At 47.9% G+C, this 4903-nt stretch overlaps 5 non-coding genes across 5 annotated transcripts; 2 read left to right on the plus strand and 3 right to left on the minus strand.

The window, feature by feature from the left end:
- Nucleotides 1–1641: 1641 nt before the first annotated feature.
- On the minus strand, nucleotides 1642–1716 carry Trnas-cga (transfer RNA serine (anticodon CGA)). The gene has a single exon. It is a non-coding gene; the product is annotated as a tRNA-Ser (tRNA).
- A 527-nt stretch (nucleotides 1717–2243) lies between these two features.
- Trnas-cga (transfer RNA serine (anticodon CGA)) lies at nucleotides 2244–2318 on the minus strand. Its single transcript has one exon. It is a non-coding gene; the product is annotated as a tRNA-Ser (tRNA).
- Nucleotides 2319–2544: 226 nt separating this feature from the next.
- Trnas-cga (transfer RNA serine (anticodon CGA)) lies at nucleotides 2545–2619 on the minus strand. The gene has a single exon. It is a non-coding gene; the product is annotated as a tRNA-Ser (tRNA).
- A 779-nt stretch (nucleotides 2620–3398) lies between these two features.
- On the plus strand, nucleotides 3399–3473 carry Trnas-cga (transfer RNA serine (anticodon CGA)). The gene has a single exon. It is a non-coding gene; the product is annotated as a tRNA-Ser (tRNA).
- An 828-nt stretch (nucleotides 3474–4301) lies between these two features.
- Nucleotides 4302–4376, plus strand: Trnas-cga (transfer RNA serine (anticodon CGA)). Its single transcript has one exon. It is a non-coding gene; the product is annotated as a tRNA-Ser (tRNA).
- The last annotated feature ends 527 nt before the right edge of the window (nucleotides 4377–4903 follow it).

Raw genomic sequence — 4903 nt, forward strand, 5'->3', positions numbered from 1 at the left:
GCTGCCGGCGAAATCGTCTACCTGTCCGTGGTAATAGTCTTTCCCACGGAATAGTTTGAACCGTCTCTAAATTGTGCAATCCGAAGTATGTCATGTTTATATTCTCCAGCGTAAAAGCGGGTTTCATGCTTAGAATTTACTAAAATAATTAGCGAGATTTTAATAAATATACATCTGTTTATTAGCGTCAAATATGGTAGTGTTTATTGACAACAGAAAATTATGCTACATTTTGTCCCATTTGTTCTACATCTACATCTCCATCTGCATACATACTCCGAAAGGCACCGTACTGTTCGTGGCGGGCAGTACCCTGTACCTGAAGTGATAGTTTTCTTTCCTGTTCCTCTCGCAGACAGAGCGAGGGAAAAGCGAATATCCATGTGTCTCCGTATGAGCCCTTATTTCTCGTATCTTACCTTCCTGGTCCCTACAGGAAATGTATGTTGGCAGCAGTAGTATCGTTCTGCAATCAGCTTCAAATGCCGGTTCTCAACACTTTCCCACTAGTGTTCTTCGGAATGAGTGTCTTCATCCCTCCGGGGAGTCCTGCTTGAACTCGGAAGGCATATCCGTAACACTTGCGTGCTGATCGAACCTACGGGTAACAAATGAAACAGCTCGCCTCGCCTCTGAATTTCTTCGGTCTCTTCTTACACCTGCTGAGGATCCCAAACACCATGAAGAACTTGAGAACAGCTCGCACTAGCGTATGCGGCCTCCTTTACAGATGAACCGCACTTTCGTAAATTTCTCCCAACAAACCGATGTCAACTATTCGCCTGCCCCAACCACTCTCCTCATACGCTCGTTCCATTTCATATCGCTTCGTAACGTTACGCCCAGATATTTAAACGACGAGACTTTGTCACGGAGGACACTACTAATGCTGTACCCGGATATTAGGGGTTCGTTTTTCCTAATCACTCGCATTTAATTACTTTTTCTGCATCGTTCTGTCCGCTCCTAGGGTAGAGCTAAGTACTAGGAGAAGCCACCGCCGTTAACAGCCTCCTCCAGTGCCTGGCGAGCTACGAAGAGCAAACTGAGAACATTATCGCCTCGTCAAGAGGTGGTATTCCGAACTTTCAGTGATACGACCTCTATCTCATTTCGGTATGCCCGTGAGCATAACACACAGGGGCGATCACAGACGCGTGTAATCCCTGAGTAAGTAATTCAGTGCTAGGCATGAAATAAGACTTACGATGTAATTAAGCCAGTTTATAAACTATGTAACCCGGAATAACTATTACATGTTGACAAATTGTATTTGCTAGACAAATATTTCTGTTAAATTTTCTTGTTGCGGCAGTCTTCAAGTCTCATATTATTTTGATGCAGCTCTGAGCTGTAACTGATTCTGTGGAAATCTTCTCATCTCTGCACAATTACTGCAACCTACGTCAACTTAATTTTTACCCCCTTCCCATCCAAACAAACTTTCTCCCGTCTCATAATTAAAATTCCTTTACGCACCTCAGGATTTTGCACCAACCAATCCTAGCTTTCAGTGAAGTTGCACCGTACATTTCTTTTCTCCCTATTCGACTGAAAAGTATTCATTTAGTTTCCAGAATGAGATTTTCACTCTGCAGCGGAGTGTGCGCTGATATGAAACTTCCTGGCAGATTGAACCTGTGCGCCCGACCGAGACTCGAACTCGGGACCTTTGCCTTTCGCGGGCAAGTGCTCTACCAACTGAGCTACCGAAGCACGACTCACGCCCGGTACTCACAGCTTTACTTCTGCCAGTACCTCGTCTCCTACCTTCCAAACTTTACAGAAGCTCTCCTGCGAACTTTGCAGAACTAGCACTTCTGAAAGAAAGGATATTGCGGAGACATGGCTTAGCCACAGCCTGGGGGGTGTTTCCAGAATGAGATTTTCACTCTTCAGCGGAGTGTGCGCTGATATGAAACTTCCTGGCAGATTAAAACTGTGCGCCCGACAGAGACTCGAACTCGGGACCTTTGCCTTTCGCGGGCAAGTGCTCTACCAACTGAGCTACCGAAACACGACTCACGCCCGGTACTCACAGCTTTACTTCTGCCAGTACCTCGTCTCCTACCTTCCAAACTTTACAGAAGCTCTCCTGCGAACCTTGCAGAACTAGCACTCCTGAAAGAAAGGATATTGCGGAGACATGGCTTAGCCACAGCCTGTGGGGTGTTTCCAGAATGAGATTTTCACTCTGCAGCGGAGTGTGCGCTGATATGAAACTTCCTGGCAGATTAAAACTGTGCGCCCGACCGAGACTCGAACTCGGGACCTTTGCCTTTCGCGGGCAAGTGCTCTACCAACTGAGCTACCGAAGCACGACTCACGCCCGGTACTCACAGCTTTACTTCTGCCAGTACCTCGTCTCCTACCTTCCAAACTTTACAGAAGCTCTCCTGCGAACCTTGCAGAACTAGCACTCCTGAAAGAAAGGATATTGCGGAGACATGGCTTAGCCACAGCCTGGGGGGTGTTTCCAGAATGAGATTTTCACTCTGCAGCGGAGTGTGCGCTGATATGAAACTTCCTGGCAGATTAAAACTGTGCGCCCGACCGAGACTCGAACTCGGGACCTTTGCCTTTCGCGGGCAAGTGCTCTACCAACTGAGCTACCGAAGCACGACTCACGCCCGGTACTCACAGCTTTACTTCTGCCAGTACCTCGTCTCCTTCCTTCCAAACTTTACAGAAGCTCTCCTGCGAACCTTGCAGAACTAGCACTCCTGAAAGAAAGGATATTGCGGAGACATGGCTTAGCCACAGCCTGGGGGGTGTTTCCAGAATGAGATTTTCACTCTGCAGCGGAGTGTGCGCTGATATGAAACTTCCTGGCAGATTAAAACTGTGCGCCCGACCGAGACTCGAACTCGCGACCTTTGCCTTTCGCGGGCAAGTGCTCTACCAACTGAGCTACCGAAGCACGACTCACGCCCGGTACTCACAGCTTTACTTCTGGCAGTACCTCGTCTCCTACCTTCCAAACTTTACAGAAGCTCTCCTGCGAACCTTGCAGAACTAGCACTCCTGAAAGAAAGTTTGGAAGGTAGGAGACGAGGTACTGGCAGAAGTAAAGCTGTGAGTACCGGGCGTGAGTCGTGCTTCGGTAGCTCAGTTGGTAGAGCACTTGCCCGCGAAAGGCAAAGGTCGCGAGTTCGAGTCTCGGTCGGGCGCACAGTTTTAATCTGCCAGGAAGTTTCATATCAGCGCACACTTCGCTGCAGAGTGAAAATCTCATTCTGGAAACACCCCCCAGGCTGTGGCTAAGCCATGTCTCCGCAATATCCTTTCTTTCAGGAGTGCTAGTTCTGCAAGGTTCGCAGGAGAGCTTCTGTAAAGTTTGGAAGGTAGGAGACGAGGTACTGGCAGAAGTACAGCTGTGAGTACCGGGCGTGAGTCGTGCTTCGGTAGCTCAGTTGGTAGAGCACTTGCCCGCGAAAGGCAAAGGTCCCGAGTTCGAGTCTCGGTCGGGCGCACAGTTTTAATCTGCCAGGAAGTTTCATATCAGCGCACACTCCGCTGCAGAGTGAAAATCTCATTCTGGAAACACCCCACAGGCTGTGGCTAAGCCATGTCTCCGCAATATCCTTTCTTTCAGGAGTGCTAGTTCTGCAAGGTTCGCAGGAGAGCTTCTGTAAAGTTTGGAAGGTAGGAGACGAGGTACTGGCAGAAGTAAAGCTGTGAGTACCGGGCGTGAGTCGTGTTTCGGTAGCTCAGTTGGTAGAGCACTTGCCCGCGAAAGGCAAAGGTCCCGAGTTCGAGTCTCTGTCGGGCGCACAGTTTTAATCTGCCAGGAAGTTTCATATCAGCGCACACTCCGCTGAAGAGTGAAAATCTCATTCTGGAAACACCCCACAGGCTGTGGCTAAGCCATGTCTCCGCAATATCCTTTCTTTCAGAAGTGCTAGTTCTGCAAGGTTCGCAGGAGAGCTTCTGTAAAGTTTGGAAGGTAGGAGACGAGGTACTGGCAGAAGTAAAGCTGTGAGTACCGGGCGTGAGTCGTGCTTCGGTAGCTCAGTTGGTAGAGCACTTGCCCGCGAAAGGCAAAGGTCCCGAGTTCGAGTCTCTGTCGGGCGCACAGTTTTAATCTGCCAGGAAGTTTCATATCAGCGCACACTCCGCTGAAGAGTGAAAATCTCATTCTGGAAACACCCCACAGGCTGTGGCTAAGCCATGTCTCCGCAATATCCTTTCTTTCAGGAGTGCTAGTTCTGCAAGGTTCGCAGGAGAGCTTCTGTAAAGTTTGGAAGGTAGGAGACGAGGTACTGGCAGAAGTAAAGCCTTGAGTACCGGGCGTGAGTCGTGCTTCGGTAGCTCAGTTGGTAGAGCACTTGCCCGCGAAAGGCAAAGGTCCCGAGTTCGAGTCTCGGTCGGGCGCACAGTTTTAATCTGCCAGGAAGTTTCATTCATTTAGTTGTTCGGTTTCTTCTGTAGCACCACACTTGAAAAAGTTTCATTGTCTGCATTGAGTGGCTCTTCCTTTGATTCTTGGTGGAATATTTAATACGTTACCAACGAAAACGCATACTACATTGATGTAATACTCTACAATATTATTTATTTTACAAATCGATTTTCGTTTGTTACGCCATCAGGTACAAAGGTACATATACTTATTTGGCAGTATTCTTTGTCCAGAATGGAGGCTTCATGAGAAGTGAAACGTGGGCGATAAATACTTAAAAAAGAAGACTGATTTACATTTATACAAAATACTAATAAGTTAGTCTTTGTCAGGATAGTGTTGCTTATTAAGGCAATTCTTCATTGCGTGTGTCCATTACATAGGCACTGCTTAGCTATTTTGCTTCCCACACAGCAAAATTTGCCTACTGCTTTCTGCGCCCCATTTCCTACTTCAGTTCTCTCAGCATCTTCCCATGTGATTCGAATCCATTCCATTTGC

Source organism: Schistocerca cancellata, chromosome 1, assembly GCF_023864275.1.
Source record: "Schistocerca cancellata isolate TAMUIC-IGC-003103 chromosome 1, iqSchCanc2.1, whole genome shotgun sequence".
NCBI classification, from domain to species: domain Eukaryota; kingdom Metazoa; phylum Arthropoda; class Insecta; order Orthoptera; family Acrididae; genus Schistocerca; species Schistocerca cancellata.